Below are 19,757 nucleotides of genomic sequence, written 5' to 3'. Positions count from 1 at the left end.
TACATCGTCGCTTAAGTATATATATCCCTCACGCATCAAAATTAATTTTGCAATTGCACTAGTTGCCAGAAGGAGGGGGGGGGGGGGGTGACCCCCCCCCCAACCACAACGTACCGATGTCGTCCAAGTTAACTTTTCGTTTCGAGGCAGGGGATACAGGGTAATCCAGAAGAACTGAAAAAAGGTTGTGAAATTGCGTAAATTTGTTTATTTTTTGTTTAGTGACACTGTTATTCAAAATCAATACATACACATATATAACAAACATCAATTGTGACTGATAAACCTTTAACTACATACTAAATAATGCATTTATTGAAAATATTTATTACTGATAACAAGATTGTAACCGTGTTTTTAATAGCAGAAAGCGCAAAAAATATTAAATGATTGGTAAATGCTAAAAGATTTATTGTGGTCTACTATAGTCTCATAAGGTAGAAATACCGTGTGTAATGCTCATTTCTTTCAAATTTAACTCGATATCCTTCATAAGAACCATTGTTTTCGACATTTATTCATTCTTTTAGGAATATTGAAACAACATTATTAATTGTGGTAAACCTTATCTGGCAGTACTTAAGAGTGCATCTTTGACTTTATTTACTCGAGTGAATGCACCTTCAAACCGGTTTAACACAAACATGTCACAGTAATCAATACCATCTGTGTTAAGATGTCGGGAATGTGTTAGACGAATGATTTTGTTTTATGGAGCTTTGAAGAGCGATGAATGGCACTAAAGTGGTGCCAAATGGATATCTCAAACACCCATTGGTAAGTCATTTATTTTTTCCATTTAATTTTTTGTCTTGATTTTTGAATATATAAACAGTCAATAAGTAGGACATCTCGTAAAGAACGTTCACTTGAAACAGTCCTCTTCTTATCCACACTTCGACAGGGAGTGGGGCTACTCTGCCTAAATAGCCGTCAACGAGTATTTTAAGAAATATCAAAATAATAAAAAATGGTGTCCCAGTGGTTGCACCAGTCAATTGTAACCATGCCCCTCCCCCATAGTCCACCTAAATGACCGTCAATGGGTCTTTTGACGATTTTAAGACTATGGCAGTTACAGGGATACACATGAAATATCAAAATAATAAAAAAAGTATCCCTAATTGCTCATTATTGTAGCTACCCCAACCCCCCCCCCCCCCACCCCCCAGTCTAAAATTATAGACGTGTAATACATTCTTCCAATCCTTACTGGTTGACGGTACATTTCCTAACAGGGCACAAATCCTGAACACCGGCTAAAACACGCGTTTGTTTACCGTGATCGATTATTTGATGATCTAGATCAATACAGAGGCTTGCCTTGGTCACACTTGCGAAGTTGCATCTTGTTTTGTTAAGCATTTTTCTAAAAAATGCCATTTATTTAATATAGCATACTTTTTAATTATAATTGTATGACCATGTATTTTCGCTTTTCAAGTGTTCGGTATTTGTGCCCTCCATAGCGTATTTTGAAGGGTGATTTACTATCCATAAAATTGAACGATTTTCGACATAATATTGACGAGATCGTGAATCTGTACTTTGACAGCTGTTTTCACATGAACCAAAGATGTTTCATACGAAAGTTTAACTTACTACAACATAAACTCTCCAAGATAATTGTAAAAAACATCAGAAAGTGTTCGGATTTGTGACCATAGCCAGTAACGTCTAAACGGGTTTGTGCAAAAACCGGGGGTGTTTTGAAAAATATTGAAATTGTATTAAGTGAAGTATTTTATGGTTTAAATTGATCATAAAGGTTTATATTCATACTTTACCATGTAAGTGAAAAGTTATTTTGCATTAAAACACATTATTTACCTTTCCAATAAAACAAAAGTTGACTGACACAGACAACAATTATGCCAAGCGGAACAACTCGACCCAATCATAATAACTCGGCCACCACTGACAAGCTTCTAGATAGACCTCGTAAAAACAATCGTAACAACTCAGCCATGGCTAAAATGTTCCAGTTGTTTAAAAATTGTGCCCTGAAGCCTTGCAGGTGCCCTTCATGTATATATCGCTATGTTTTGACAGCAAGAAATGAAAAATAAACGTCAAACTCATAATTATTCATAGGATATGACATTTTTATGTATGGAACTGATATAAAATTACATAATCTGGTAATATTTCTTGTTTTATGATATTTTTGAGATGTTAAATGCTTTAACCCAGAATCCCGATCGGAATAACTACCCACTTTTGATACTAAACAATTTGTATGTGAAGGATTTGCCATATCAAAAAAGATACAAAAATCCGTAAACGTACAATTCTTTGGTCTACTAAGATTTAGCTTGTGAATGTCATTTTACAGCGAAATCAACAAGTTAAAAAAATACTCATGACCTGTTCCTTATCAATATGAAATATCTGTAAACTTTTAGGAACATTATGCAAAAAAAAACAACAGTATGTTTTACCTTCGGTATAAGAAAATAACTATTTTCTAATAAAACTACTGTTGAAAAATGTAAGCTAATGAAATGGAAAATAAAAAGATGCTTCCAAACATGCCATATTTTCTTGAGACCATTCAGGGGGATTAATGTTCAAAAGTCTGAAAATTCAGGGGGATTTTGGTAGTATTCAGGCGTTTTTTGTAGCAGGTCTAATTCGACAAAATTTCAAAGTATTTTAAGACGCAAGTACAAAAAAATAAGACTCCCGCGGGGATTATGTCCAGAATTTAAGGGGATTTGGGTCACATACCAGAGAATTTTCATCATCGCCATGTAGCATTACGGGCATGACACACGTGCCAATTTACCTTGTCTACCCCTTTTTCCAGCACTTCATCTATATTTTAATGAGACACAGCCATATTGCATAATAAAAGCACTCACTTGCAAAATAGAATACTTCACAGAAAAATATGTTTCAGAGACAATTTAATGGGCTTACCTTCCTCTAAAATTGGATACAAAATCTGCTCATTATGATCATAAATGATGACTTTCAGACTAATAGAGAGAATGGAATGATTTATCAATATTTTTCATTTCAATTCCCAAATAGTCAGATTTGTTTGCTTCTGATAAAAAGCAAATGCATAATTTATTGTTTAAGTTCATAAACATATCATCTTTTGGCATTCATCAAAAAATAAAACATCACCACCATAATATTAAAATAAATAAAAGTCATTTCATCCGAATTGTCTACTTTCAGTTTCTCTTCTGGAAGTTCTGTTATTTTCTGATATTTGAGATGAAGGTCATGTCATGTATGTAAACATATTAGTGGGTCATAACAAAGAACAGCATTGTCTATTAGTTATTTTAATCCTTTTCTTTACCAAATAATGTACTGTCACCTTTAAATCATAAATCATTTTGATGACAATGACACATGTTTAAACACTTTAACTTGTTACATCCTCTCTGATTGGATAAAACCTATAGTTTTAACCAATGAAAATCGTCCTTTTATCTGACCAGTCTAATTGACATTTCTTATGCAAATTCTGACAGTTTCAATCAAAACAATGCATGAAATGTGCCCTGCTGACTTATTAAGTGTCACCCAATTGGTGTTGTTAAAACACACCATCATTTGATAATCCAATTAAGACAAGAAGGGCATTATAACTGTAAACAGGCATATATAATTAAACCCTGTGATAATTTTGCGTAATTTTAAACACACTTTTTTTAAGTCCGGGGGATTTTCATCCCCCTCCGGGAGACCGGGGGATGGGTCGAAATTCCGGGGGATTTTTCCCCCTCCGGGGGATATGGCATGTATGTCAGCTTCTGGGTTGCTTTGAAGTTGAACTGCTCACATGAACCCACAAAAGACGTGTAGGTATGTGCTTAACAATAAAGGATAAAACATTAAAATGAAGCATTTCAAGTGGAGGTTTTCATTAGGGTAGTGCTACCTTAAACACACACTAAATACAATTATTTTTTTCTCTTTTTTAATCTATTTTCTTTAACCAATGGACTATACAAACAGTAGGGTCAGTCCCAGTATACAGGACAATTATTCAATAAAATGTTTATCCTTTTGATATCATAATTGGTAAAAAAATATCAAAATGTAAAGAAAAAATAAGAGAGACCGGGTTCAAACTGTGGTCGCCAAAATTGCAGTCCAGTGTTGTATCCACTGCTATGAAAGTTTACATTTGTTTATTTGATTTAATATATACCTAGCTTGATAACATTAAGTGATAACATCGACTAGCCAATCACACATAAAAATTAATTATACTAGGTATACCCACCTAGTAATCTTTTTTAATGGAAAAAAAATGTGAAAAATCAATTAATTGTAAACTATGTGGTACTTCAGTTAGTTAGTTTCAATGCATTGTACACATTGATACCAAATTCATGTCAGTTTTTGACAATTTTCTCTTCTTTCGCTATTTCATCATACGGTGTATAGCCCCTGAATAAAGTTTCACTCTGTTTCATTGAGTATATTTCTTAAAAATCCTTTCTTTGTTCTAATCTGCTAAAAGGTCAAAATGTCACAGTCATGTGAGCATCTTTGAGGCCTCTCAGTTATTATAACCAATGCACCAGTCAATTGTAACGGTAACTAACCACGCCCCCCCCCCCCCCGGGGTATACTGGGAATAGTCGGGAAATGGGCCGTGTTTTTACTTTCTATGTGGCCACGCAGGGCGGGGTGACCGCAGTGGTTTTGTCTTTGAGCCAAATTTAGCCGAGATTGGGCCTTATATAGAGTCTCTGGTGTGCAGGGGCATTTGGCCGGGGTTTTACCATCAGTTCGTTCCCGCAGGGGAGGGGATTAGACCCAGGGTTGGCTGGACCGAAAGTCAAAGTCCCCGCTATTCCCTGGACCTGGGGGCGCCAGGGTTACAATTAATTGACTGGTGCACAACATATAAGATATTTATAAAATAAATAAAAGTACAGTTAATCAATATATTTTAATTTTAATGTGGTAAATTAACAAAGAATTAGATAGATGCTTTATGCAAAATCTCACAAAGATGTAAAAAAAATACTAAAGAGTTCAGGTTTGCTAGTTTGTAAAAATATTTCATGGAATCATGGTAAATTGTTATATTATATGTCCAATGACAGCCCATATATTTTTTAACTACTTGAACCTTTCTTGTTATAATTCTTATTATTTTTATTTTTTTAGTTGATGTGTGATGCTGATAATACAGAGACAGCTAGAGTGACAGAGTTTGATGAATAAACTTAAATTAAAAAACAGTGAGTACAATAATCTATTTTAACATGTCTTGTGTGTAAAGTGTGATTCCGAAGCAGTAAATATATATATATATGTATCTTTAAGTTTTGAATCACAAATTTAGATCAAAGATCTATTATCACACAAAACTTAAAGGATATATATATGAAAAGTCATGTGAATTGTGCAAGTCATATACCGGTAATATAAAATTTATATTGATCAAGTCAAGCCATGCCATGTAAATAAAACTGACATCATATCAAAGATTGTATGAATCATTCTCAGAGCTATTGAAAATATTTAATTGGTTGTAAGCGGACCATGCACGGTAATTTTGAGTAACCCCATCAGCCAATACAATATGGCTAAAAAGGCTTTGATAATATTTTTTATCTAATGTTTATCTTTCCTAAAATATTTATATTTATAAATCTATTTACCAGTATAAATCTGTATTTATTTATTTATTAATGCATTTATTTGCTCACTAATATATACAATACACTTATCGTTGTATATTGTCTAGCTAATACATGTATACAAATATGCATAATATGCATAATTATGGGGGGGGGGGGGGGGGTCATAATTACCTATGGTGTACTGTCTTGTTCTTACTGAAGATATGATTTTGACTAAAATCCTTACTGAAAAAGCAGTGCAGACTGGCCTGTTTAAATAATTAATTAAATCTTAATCCGGAGGATTAGGTCGGAAAAACCAGAATAGCTATAATTCCGGGCTACAACTATTCCGGGCTATATGTATTAATATATATATATATATATATATATATCTATATATATATATAAATGCACGAAATCAATGTGGGATTTTCATTAAGTTTTGGTTAAACCATCTTTGTAACAAATTACAGTTACTTCCAAATTACATCTTATTCTACATAATACAAACTGGAGGACAGTTCTTTTTATTTGGTAATGTTAAGAGACTTGAAGACAAAAAAAAAAATGTTTAAATTCAGAAAACCTTACTCAAAGTAGAAACCTTCTATTAATGTCATTATATTGAAAAAAAATGAACATGCCTTTTAGCAATTGTATCAATCTGTGAAAATCTACATTTTGCCTTCGACATGTTATACAATTTAAGGATATTTACATGGAAATTAAGTTCAATTCTAAATTGACAGTCATGTATTTCTTCCATAATTTTCATAGTATAAGGAAAACAGTCTATTATCTGAAGTCGGAATATGACATTAAATATAGAACGTGCAGTTTCACTAACATTTTCTTGGTTCGGCCAATGTATGAGTACAAGTCATAAAATCTAAGATAAGAAGGTATTTTTCAGTATAGATATGAAGTTGAAAATTGATAATACCCTTGGTTCATACATGTTGTTGACAATTTACTTTTCATTACTAATACATGAACAAACCCACCTTTGCCATGCATGCATGGCTAAGCCTCCTTTGTTGACAATTTACTTTTCATTACTAATACATGAACAAACCCACCTTTGCCATGCATGCATGGCTAAGCCTCCTTTGTTGACAATTTACTTTTCATTACTAATACATGAACAAACCCACCTTTGCCATGCATGCATGGCTAAGCCTCCTTTGCCATGCATGCATGGCAAAGCCTCCTTTGTTGACAATAAACTTTTCATTACTTATACATGAACAAACCCACCTTTGCCATGCATGCATGGCTAAGCCTCCTTTGTTGACAATATACTTTTCATTACTAATACATGAACAAACCCCCTTTGCCATGCATGCATGGCAAAGCCTCCTTTGTTGATAATATACTTTTCATTACTAAGACATGAACAAACCCACCTTTGCCATGCATGCATGGCAAAGCCCCTTTGCCATGCATGCATGGCTAAGCCTCTTTGTTACCAGTACTTGAGCATTGAGCCATTGACACCTGTTACCTTGACATTTTTCTCTCTCTGACTTGACCATTCAACATACAATATTAACAAAACTTTCTCTTTGGAGTTATGGCCCTTTTTTAATATAACAAATGGTCTGAAGCTATTTTCCATCAGATCCTCATTAAACTTACTCGAGTATTTCCTGATGGAGCTTACTTCCAATATATAATTAAATTCATATTGTCCTCCCAAAAACTCCACAGTTGATATTTCATATACTCATAAGGATTATATAGTATTCACTTTTTAGAAATTAAAAGACAATAATTTTGGTGTCTCAACTTTTTGTTTTGTTTTAACATTTCTAATAAGTAAGTGTATGAGGAAAAAATAGATATCAGAGTTATATAAATTTATTATAAATTTAATTTTGATTCAAGCAATGGCATATGAGTCCAAACATTTTTATAATGTCATATTGATATAAAAGTACAACATAGTTTGTGTCAGTGTCACATGTAGCAGAATATCCAGGTCCTCTTGTCTGTTGAAAACTCCCAGATCTGAAAAGTCAATAAAACGCCAATTATTACAAAATATTTATTTATTTTTATATCTATACGAGGTCACAATATTGCAGACTGGAAAAAGTTCCTTAAATGTTAATATTTTGGTGTGATTTACTATAAAAGTTTGCACAAAGAAACATGCATCTACATCCCCAGTGAGTTAATTGATTGCAATTATCAAAGATTGAATTAAATTTTTGCGAACATCAAGTATTAAATTAAGTTATTTGGAACATCAACTATTTAACAACCAAAAAATGCTGTTCTTGGCCATTCGCCTTTCTGGGCTTTCTCCCTTTATTTGATTTGCTAAATTCAACTATAATAACAACAAATAACAGTAAAATGTAAGAGACTGCACAAATTGCTGGTTATAAAACAAGAGCCTTTGTAAGACAGCGCGCTAATTTTGAATTTGATTAAGTGCATTGAATGAAAGGTATAGAAGTTTTTTATTTAAATCCCAACTTGGCCTTAACTTTTACTTGCCTAAAACTTAACCAAGTCAATCAGGGGTCATGACTTGTATTAAAGATATGGAGTTATGTAACCTCATTAGGTGGTGGTCCTGAACAATTGGGTTAAGTATTAAGTCAGTTGAATGAAGGGTATAGAAGTTATTAATAAATATCACAACCTGCCCTTAAACTTTAACCTAAGGTCACAACAGGGGCCATAAATTGTATAAAATATAATATGGAGTTATTTAAGCTGGATTTGCTTTAAAAATCTACCCCGTCTTATAAACGAGTCAAGACAAAAACACCAGATTTCATGGGCAAAGTAGGGGGGTCGTCTATAAAGATATGGAGTTATGTAACCTCATTGTGTGATGGTCCTGAACAACTGTGTGAAGTATTAAGTCAATTGAACAAAGGGTATAGAAGTTACAGTTACGGTTACAGGGATATCCCCCTCCCACATTTGTGCGTAACATTCAGTACAGACTGGCTAAGCCCCTGCAAATCAATTGTCCATATAATCCTGACAACATAGCTTGCAGGGGGGGGGGGGGGGGGATATTGTTTAACAAACATCTTTTTAAAATTAGCTTTGAAAGGAAACTGTTTGGGTTTTTTACCAATACACTGAACAGTTCTTTCATCATTTCACATTTTTCTAGTTTAACTTATCCAAACACAATAAAGATATTTTTCAAAATCAAATTTTGATAAAAAGAAACATTTTTGATATTATTTTTAATAAATAAATAAAAGCCAAAATTCACAATCAATACAAAAATAATATTTATAAACAAAAATATACATATACATACCAGCAGACACTGTCCTGAGAGAATTGGCTGAGTTCCAAAATCTGTGATGTCATCAATACTGCATGTCATGCACATTATGATGTCATCAACTTGAAATATCCCCTTTGGTGCCCCAGATTATCAGCTACATCACACATGATTTACTTCTGCTGATCATTTGATGTAAACAGGAAAGTTGATGCAGTTTAAGATTTTTGGTTTATGTTGTGGTAAGTAGCAACATTTTTATTTATGAGAAATATATATTTATAGTGAACTTATTATACAGTATAGCACTAGTATTGTTTTTTTAATATTAATAACAGTAATAATTTAATATTAATAACAGTAATAAAGTTGATGGTTGTTTTTATTACTAAAATGAATGTTGACAGTTGTTATTTGGTTATCAAACATATTCTTAATTAATGAGAAATATAAATTTGGCTGTGATCCATCAGGCTGAGAGGCATGAGGCTCTTAGTATGTTAAATGTGTTTATTTTAAATTAACGGCATAAACTTGTTTAAGTTTAAACTTAGTTGATGAACTGTCAGTATTATGCACCAGTCAATTGTAACCAAGCCCCACCTCCCCCCCAAGGTCTGGGGATTAGGAGGGACAATGACCTTCGATCCAGCCAACCCCACCTAAAAATCCCGTCCTGCAGGGACAAAACGATGGTAAATTTGCACCAAATGCAGCTGCATCACAGGGACCCTGGCCTAGTTAAGGCCCATTCCCCGCTATATTTAAAGCGAAGACAAAACAACTGCATTCACCCAGCACTGCGTGGCCACCTGAAAGGAAAAACATGGCCCATTTCCCCAACTATCCCCGGTATACCCCCAGACCTGGGGGAGGGGCCTTACAATTGACTGGTGCTTAAGATTTGCCACAAATATAATAAGTTTTAAACTTTTTGTCATTTTTATTCAATTTCTCATGACACTGTAATATTTATTCCTAAGGATTTTCTATGTCAGTATGTAATAAATGTAATAATGACACTTTCTAGGATTAAAGAAATTTATGATGCTCCTTACTGTGACAAGTGGCAAGTTAATACTATGGATACAGTTATTGCCGGGCATAGTCATGCAAAGCTCCAGACTGATTGGCACTACCAGGGTATGAAAAAGAGGTAAATAATGAAATAATCTGGTTCTACAGTCATCGAAATTAGACTTTTGGATCAACAAGCCCTAATTATTATACTATTTCTTGGCATCAAATTTTTGAACAAACCCTGCTATATAAAATTCAGAATTTGAGCAAGCCCGAAAGACATTTTACCAGTGCAGGGCTATTTTTCACATGCAGGTTTTAAAACTATTGCAGGGTTCAAATTTAGACTCGCATACTCGCAAATTGCGAGTGGCATTTGCAAATTGCGAGTGACTTTTATTCAAGCTCGCAAAATTTTGCGAGTGGCTTTTTCTAGACCCCAACATGTTTAAAGGAAAGTAGAATAAACATGAACTTAACTTTGCTACGAAGTCGAGTTCTTACAAACAACCTATAAGTGGCATGTTTACACTACCAGTTAAAGAGACGACAATATGGAGTCATGCTCTAGTAAGTTTTCAAAAATAGAACATGATATTACAGTCATGATATTAAATCGAACTGTACATAATTTATATTATAAATAATATATCAAAATTTGATGTTTTCGTACAAAAATTAATTTGATTTTCCCTTTTGCAGGTCCTCAACTTCTTTAATGCCAAAACACTAACACAGGTGGTTGTAACCAGCTGTGCCAAACCTGTCCCCTTGGCCAAAATGATCCCGAGCTGATTTGGCTGTTGGCTCCTTGTAACCGAGGAAAAAAAACAGTTTGAAAATCTAAATGTACAGGACAAAGGTATATTTTTGTTATTTTTTTAAAATCATTTGAGTATGGCCTGCTTTCTTTCTGCAAATTTTGGATCAGTGATGTAAAAAAAATGCCTGAGTCTTACAACCAGTAACAAGCTTTTGCCATTCCAATTTATTTATTTACACAGTCATCGAAATTAGACTTTTGGATCAACAAGCCCAAATTAAACCAGTGCAGGGCTTGCAGGCTTGTGCTAATTTCGACCACTGTTTACAGTATTGATATCACAAAAAAATTGAAAAAGTAAGCATTGGTGACTAGTATCAGTATTTATAGTGATTTTGTAAAGATATATTATCAATATGTATAAAAAAAATGAAGTTATAATATTCAAGGAAATTTGTAGCAAGCCTATGAAATTGTGAAGCTTAATGTAAAAAGTTAAGATCACTGTGGTGTATTTGTTAAATTATATCATAATGGTCCAGCTATTCCAACTAACAGGGGCAGCAATTTTTTCATGATTTTATGTATGTTTGTTTCTTATCATGTGTTTCAATACGGGTCTATTTGTATGCAGGATGTGAGCCAGTTACCCAGGGGCAGTCTTCAAAGTCACAAATGCAGAAAGTGCTGTGTTCTTTGAGAAACAAAAGCTTTCATACAGAAAATAACAGGCCTACAAGACTATCGGTGGAGGCAACACTACCTCATCAAATGTTCTTTTTAAAAAAACAAGATACCTCATAGACTTAAAAATGCAGTTGAAGGGATTGTACACCAGATTGGCATCAAAAAAAGTTTTTTCTGTAACAAATCTGAGGATTGTCTGTATAATGGAATGTGTTAAGCTGTGATATCATAATTGTAAAAAAGGTACAAAAATGTAGAAAAAAAAATTGTGTCGAAGACCGGATTCAATCCTGTGTCGCCTAAATTGCAGTCCACTGTGCTACGAATGCTTACTCCAAACGAGTAGTATATTTAAACTATATACCTGATATCACGTGATAGCATTGAATAGCCAATCACGCTTTAGGAATGAATTATACTAGGTAGACATACCCAGTAATCTTTTTTAATGGAAATATATGAAACAACTGCTAAACTTAAATAAAATTGTAAACTATGTGGTACTTCAGTTGATAAGTTTCAATGCATTGTACACATAAATACCAAGTATATGTCAGTTTTCGACAATTTTCTTTTTTCTTGCAAATTAATCATCTGGTGCACAGTTGCTTTAAAGATGTTACTTGTCCTTTGAAATGAAGAAATGTTAATTTCCATATTATTATTAAAATAGTTCCTCATTTGATAATTTGTTTTAAATCAATGGTGAATGAGATCATTGGTAATTTATTAAATCCAAAGTATACATTTTTTTGGAACGATTTCATTGAATGAAAATTAAGCATTACATTCATTATAAACTTATTAACTTTTTTTGAGTTTAGGCCGTTCTTTTTTTAATGAATTGGTTAATGGATCTACCGCCCAATTATTTCAAAAAGTCCCCCCTCCTCCAATTTTTTTTTGGTTATTTGTTTTTTAAAAAAATATTGAAAAAGTGACACTATAACTAAAGGTTGTAATGATATTGACTTTTAATGTGACATTATTTGAAATTGGAAACTGTATAATATGCTTATATAATGATTACAATAACTTAGATTTGAAATTGGTAGGTCAGAGAACATTGGACTGTAAAGCCAAAAATATGTGTATGACAAAGTGAGCATTTGAACATATCAATATTCATTATAATATTGAGGCATTGCAGACATTTTGTTGCATAGAAATCAAAGCATTTCAAATGTCATTCATATGTATCTATGAACATGTCTTTCCTTTTTGTTGTTAATTTTTATCTTTTGGTTTTGGGTTTGGCCACAAACACTGTGAAAAATATGTATTCACTTCTATTGTAAAAAAAAGATGAGTATGAAATCCTTTTTTTTTCTGTTGACCAATTTATAAAAAAATGGCCTTATTTTGATATCTGTATTGAGATTGTATCTGTTTAAAACCAATTAGTTTCATTTTTCTTATTCAATATTGATCTTATCCTTATCTTAAAACATGCCTCAGTGATTTCATTCAGCCTATTGGTCAGCTAAATATACATGCCAATCAAGTCTTAGTTCCTAATCTTAGTTGCTTATTGAATACCGCACATGATCTAAAGGTATTTTGGCATACACTTGTTGAAAAGGTGGCTGTAGTATGTATTGAAATTCTCTATCATAACTTACTGCCAGGATAATACTTTTTTATCACTTTTTAGTGTACATATATCTGTCAGCATTGTTCATTTTTGAAAAAAATGAATTAATCATTCCTGCAGCGTTTTAAAATTAAAATATTTTCATTGTTTTATGTCTTCATGCATTTTTTTAAAACAAATTGAAAATGAGAGGCATGATCATTGAATTTCCTTTGTTAAGAAATAAGTGCAGATTCATGACAGCCAGCAATAATTTCTTTTGAGATGGCAGTTTCATGTAAAATGGAAAAAAAAAATATACTTCACATAATACACTTTAAAAGTAGCAGGTTTGTCCATTCTTCATTAATGCATGTAAGCAAATTCTAAAAGTTTTACTTAAATATTTTTATTCTCGAAATATGATTTGCAAAGCATCCATAAATAGAATGTTTTTATAAAAGAAAGTTCCATGTGAACATTACTTAAAACAAAGTCATATTAATTTTACTAAACATTTTGTAAATTATGTGTTCAGTATAATTGCAAATTAAATGTGTGTGTCAGTCTGAACACAGGACAAATGACATAGTTGTTTGCTCATTCATTAAAAAACATGGAGACAAAACGTATTTTCAAGTATTAACTATGTTTTTGAGGTTGAAACAGATTTTTCTTATATTTTTCTAGTTGACTGCGATTTTGTAGCAATCACAGTTATTTTTAACCATATAAGCTATTTTGACCAGAATTGTTGGGGTGGGGGGATGTTAAATATCATGAAAAGTATGTATAAACTCTGATAAAAATATTCTATTTCAACTGTTTTTCTATTTTTATTTATACTTAACTTGACGTTTACCTCTGGGGCTCAGGATCCAATGAAAGGTCAACATATGCTCTTTCTTCACACAAAGTTTGGTCATAAAGTGTCAACCCTAAATTAAGATATTCAGTTTTACCCATCTAATGTGGAAATTACACTTGGTCAATGCAAGCTTTGAAAATGGTACCAATAAGTATTAAATGGTTACAAAAATTGTATTTGTCAACAAATGAGGCTTGGTCCATGGATGCATGCATGAACGAAGGTGGATTTGTGCATGTGTAGGTAATGAAAAGAGTATTTATCAACAAAGTAGGCTTAGTCAATGCATGCATGGCCAAAGGTTGTTTTGTCCATGTATTGGTAGTGAAAATTTATTTGCCAACAAAGTAGGCTTATAACATGCATGCATGGACAAAGGGGGTTTGTTCATGTATAAGTAATGAAAAGTATATTGCCAACAAAGGAAGCTTGGTCCATGAATGCATGGCAAAGGGGGTTTGTTCATATATAAGTAATGAAAAGTTTATTGTCAACAAAGGAGGCTTTGCCATGCATGCATGGCAAAGGTTGGTTTGTTCATGTCTTATTAATGAAAAGTTTATTGTCAACAAAGGAGGCTTAGCCATGCATGCATGGCAAAGGGGCTTTGCCATGCATGCATGGCAAAGGTGGGTTTGTTCATGTATTAGTAATGAAAAGTTTATTGCCATCAAAGGAGGCTTAGCCATGCATGCATGGCAAAGGGGCTTTGCCATGCATGCATGGCAAAGGTGGGTTTGTTCATGTCTTAGTAATGAAAAGTTTATTGCCAACAAAGGAGGCTTTGCCATGCATGCATGGCAAAGGTGGGTTTGTTCATGTCTTATTAATGAAAAGTTTATTGTCAACAAAGGAGGCTTTGCCATGCATGCATGGCAAAGGAGGCTTAGCCATGCATGCATGGCAAAGGTGGGTTTGTTCATGTATTAGTAATGAAGAGTATATTGTCAACAAAGGAGGCTTAGCCATGCATGCATGGCAAAGGTAAGTTTGTATAGATACTCGATAAAACAGGACCACAAATGTATGAACCAAGGGTATTATCAATTTTCAACTTCATATCTATACTGAAAAATACCTTCTTATCTTAGATTTTATGACTTATACTCATACATTGGCCGAACCAAGAAAATGTTAGTGAAACTGCATGTTCTATATTTAATGTCATATTCCGACTTCAGATAATAGACTGTTGGAACATGAATTTTTTATGAATTTAAGTGCATAACTGCAGATAATGATCATTATCTTAAATCAATTACAAGCCAATTCATAGTCATGCATATAGCCCCCTTTTCAAAATATGATAGTGATTGTCTCAAATGACCAGTCTTTCTCTGTGGGGGGTTGGGGCTGTCAGTCATAAGGAAACCTTTAAAAGGCATATTCATTCAGCCAATCAGATGTCAGGTCCAGTGAAAGGGGCGATGTCAAGTAAAAGGGGTGGAGCTAAAATAAATACTGACATTCAATGAAGATAGATCCCCCTTTGGCCTCACAAATATGTTTCAGTCACACTAGGGGGTGTGACAGGGTCAAGCCATAATGGAGCCATAGGTAAGCAGACTTTTATTAACCCAACAACAACAACAGGTGTAATTCTTACCAACTGAGGAAAAAACTTTAGAGGTTTTATTATTGCTCATTTTTTTATACAAATTAAATATCTAACAATGACAAATATAAACTATGATAATTCAAGCATAATATTGACACCAAACATGACACATCTTGCAAATGGTCTTGAATAAAATTCCTACACTTTTTATAATGATAATACATGGGACCAATATCAAAACCATTCTCCTGTTAAATAGGACAATGGATTTGATATTGGTAATTCGCAGACAATACAATGTAATTAAGTAAAAAAATACACAGTATGCACATCTGGCTTCAAACAAAAATTGTTGCTTAGGCCAAAAAAAAGTATTCATAGTTTCCATTTAAATATCAAAAAAGGTAGGCATACGGTAACTGTTGTTTTTTTTAGGACCATGTTTCTTTGGCAAACTGACCTATATCAGGGAATTATTAAGGTCTTTACTAAAAAAGCACATATTGATCAAAACACCAAAAACAAAAAAGGATCAGAAGGATAAAAATAGGGTCAGTTGGGCGGAAACAAAGATTTTTGAATCCTTATTTTGTCAATGATGTCATGTCAGTGATCAAAATGATAACACAATTTAAGCCCTGCATTCTGGAATGTGGGGCTAAATTCTTGATTGTGTTATAGTAGGGCCAAAAATAAAATGATTTGGTTAGGGTTACATCCTTTTTAAAAACAGAAAGAGTAAAAAGTATAAAGGATTACATTTTTAAAATACATAATATATATGCGTTTTCACTTTAAAATACATGCATTGTTACAGTCTTGTTTTCAGTAAGTAACTTTTCCTTAAATGCATTCTTTGGAAAGTAATTTAAGGTTTATTATTCAAAATATATGTTAGTCAACTTGTGTATGTATTGATTTCCAACTTTTTTATTTTTTGTTTAAACTTTATGTATTAGAATTTCTTTGCGTAAATACCTGCTTATGTGATAAAAGACTGCTGACTAAAGATTAGATTTCAGATTTTGATATTTCCATTCCAAATTTAATGTTTTACAGCTTAAACTGCTACTAACAGTTTAAGAAAAATGCATAAAACATCAATTTTGGATGGAAGTATGAAAAGCTGCAATCTGATATTTTGTCAGCAGTCTTTTATCGCTGGTTTGCAGATATTTATGCAAAAATTCGCTTGTTCAAAGACAAAATTTTTAAAAAAAGTTGTCAAAACGTTCAATCTGTGAGGTTGCAGCTTTAATATAAGACTAACGTAAATATTAAAAACACATGAGGCCCCTTTAATATTAACATGTCAATATCAAAAAGAAGATGAAAACTGAAAACTATGAGAAAGTGTTTTTATAATTAAAAATAAATTGCTTAAAGCAAATATCTGAAATTAATAATTGTCATGCAAAGCAGCTTGTAATGAATATGAATATTAGATTTTGGCCTTGAACACCTTTTTAAGAAGAGTGTTTTGAAGTAAGGATTATCATAATGCTGAACTTAATATTGTACTGTAGCTTTGTAGCAAATCCTTATGATTAAAGTCACTGTGTCTTCCTTATGCTGTGATAAAGATCTCCATAGTAACATTTCTAAACCTAATAAATTAAGTGAAAAAGGGTGTTTATTGGGGGTAATAAAACACATCTTGATAATGGCCAATTAGTTTTAATCTTTCAAGTGTTGGTAGGATGGGAGGGGGGTCTTAACTTTTTGAACTGCCAATATTTTCCTGGTTATTTTGTCCACCATGTCAAAATGATCTGGGTTGTTTTGTCAACCCTGTCTAAATGGGTTGGACGTGTTTTGTCCCCTTAGTCAAAAATGACATGGGGTGTTTTGTCCTACATTTTTATAAAGGAGTTCAGAATAAATAACACATTAGTTTTCGTGCTTATATAAAATAAATGCAAATGACTTTCATTATAAGTTTAAAAAATACTCTTAACGCTGCATTCTCACAGATTTACCATTTTTACAACTTTTTTATTTTTGTCTTGGAAAGAGCAAATTTTTGCGTAAATATCTGCAACCCATTGATGTAAGATTGTTGATAAAAAAACAGATCTTAGATTTTCATATTTTCGAAAATGTTTTAGAGCTTAAACCCTTACTAATGGTTTAAGAAAAATGCATAAAACATCAATTTATGAACTTAAATATAAAGATCCGCGATCTAATTTTTTGTCAGCAGTCTTATTAACTGGTTTCCATGGATTGTAGCAAAAATTGGCTTGTTCCAAGACAAAAATTAAAAAGTTGTCGAAATGTTTAATCTGTGATAGTGCAGCTTTAATTATGGTAGCTTTTCAGTCATTTGCCTATATATGTCTATTTGATTCAGTAAATACTTCATATAAAGCTAGGCTTATTAGGATATGCTTATTTTTCATTGGGTTCTATTTTTAGCACATAACAGCTTCATTACAAGAATATATTAATCATTATTAAAGCTGCATGCACTCTCACAAATTTACCGTTTTTACAACTTTTTTATTTTTTTTGTCTTGGAAAGAGCAAATTTTGGGGTTTAATAGTATCTGCAAACCAATGATAAAAGACTGCTGACATAGATCATATCGCAGATTTGCATATTTTCGTTTGAAAGCCAATGTTTTGTGGGTTAAAGTATTACTAACAGTTAAAGAAAAATGCATGATCTAATTTTTTGTCAGCAGTTTTATATCACTGGTTTTCATGGATTCTTGAAAAAAAATACTTCCTCTGTTGGCCAATTGAGAACAAAATCAAGAGGTTTTGGGTTTTGCTGTTTATACGTTCTGGAATTTTTCAAAAGCATTTATTTATAGGACTTATGAATTTTAAGTACAGCATTCTGTATATTGTCAAGTGTCCTTTTTTTAAAATTATATACAACATGTATAAATTTAATGTTTCAGGAAATAACCACCATCTCTCTCAGAGGTCATCTTTCTCATTATTGTGGGGAAACCTCAAAGGGCATCAGGAAAACCTTCATCAACCTCTTTGTGCCCAGTGGCTTGTGCAACAGTGTTTCAGAAGTATAAATACCTTTTTAATTTGTGTATATCAATTGTATAATGACTTGTTTTTATATATTAAATATATATATACGATTTATTATATATATATAGATGGTTAATCTTATGACTTCCTGATAGTATTTAAGTTGTGAAATATTAAATAATCTAATCATAAAAAATGCTTGGAAATGACAATAAAAAAAGATATTTGTCGAATAGGAAGTTTCACCTGTCCTGTTTATATTACAAATCATTTTAAATCAGACAGAAAATTCAACATACTTGTTGTATCTCACTGTTTATTTGTCTTCACATTTTGTATTGTCACATCAAGCCTGTTTGAACATCCTAGAGAAGATAAGTGTATGGAAGCGGATATGATATAATAAATATGCATATAAATGTGCTTGGGATTATTTTCAGATTATCATTAAAATGGGGATAATGGATGACTGGCCACACATATGGGGCTATGGACAAGCTTCAGAGCAGGCTGCCAGGTGGTGGTGTTAGTAGTTTATACTCCGGGTCCCGGCGTGAGCACATTGAAGGGTCCCTGAGAGTGACAGTTCAACCACCGCACACCTATCCTGGGCAGAACCAGTACTAGGTGCCTTCACCTCTGCAAGGAACTGACAACTTCTGTACATGCCAGGTGCAGTGGTACAGTGCGAATGGTCGTAGAAAGGATTTCATAACCAATCACAACAGAGGTGACCTGGTCCGCCCGGGAATCGAACCCGGGTTGTCCAATTCAGAGTCCAACGCTCTACCGATTGAGCTGACCGGGCGGACATATTAGCTACATTAGATGACAAGCCATCTATGCTGGACATTCTTCACAATAAAATGTGATGTCACAGGAGCTGTCTATCTCAACAGCTCACACTGTCCGTATTTGACTAAAGGAATGAATGAAGTCACTGCAGAAGTTAGATTGAGGAATGTCCATGTCACTACCCATCATTTGGAAGGAGTTGGATAAAAAAAGTGTGGCCTATGTATTGAAACAGGTCCAATTTCCAGTTACGGACAGTCTTGATTTGTCTTATTACATTTTTGACCAACATGATGGTCTAAAAGAACACTTACTGGTAACTGGTAAAATCATGGCCCAGTTGTTCCAAGAGGCAGGCGAATGGGAAGTTACTAGACTCCATTTCTTTATGGGTTGATCTGAGGTTCCAGTTCAGTTAAAGTACTGATGGAACACCAAGTGTTTGCCATAATACAGCAATATTTGATTTGTAACTATGTATTTGTTTGAATTGTTGAAACAGTACTGTTTACTAAATAATTGTGTATGTATATGAAGAATAATATTATAAATAATTTGTAAGAACCTTTTGATATTAAGTAAAATGTTGATAAGTCTAAATATGTATCTGTGAATCATTTTTCTATATCTG

General features: G+C 33.0%; 1 long non-coding RNA gene across 1 annotated transcript; it reads left to right on the top strand.

The window, feature by feature from the left end:
- The first annotated feature begins 639 nt into the window (after window positions 1-639).
- LOC128240188 (uncharacterized) lies at window positions 640-19,352 on the top strand. Its single transcript, XR_008262081.1, has 4 exons — window positions 640-777; window positions 5,146-5,219; window positions 18,244-18,366; window positions 18,772-19,352. It is a non-coding gene; the product is annotated as an uncharacterized LOC128240188 (long non-coding RNA).
- The last annotated feature ends 405 nt before the right edge of the window (window positions 19,353-19,757 follow it).

The sequence above is a fragment of the Mya arenaria genome, chromosome 7, assembly GCF_026914265.1.
Source record: "Mya arenaria isolate MELC-2E11 chromosome 7, ASM2691426v1".
Classification (NCBI taxonomy): domain Eukaryota; kingdom Metazoa; phylum Mollusca; class Bivalvia; order Myida; family Myidae; genus Mya; species Mya arenaria.
Note: the sequence above shows the minus strand (reverse complement) of the source record. Positions and strands in the feature narration are given on the sequence as shown.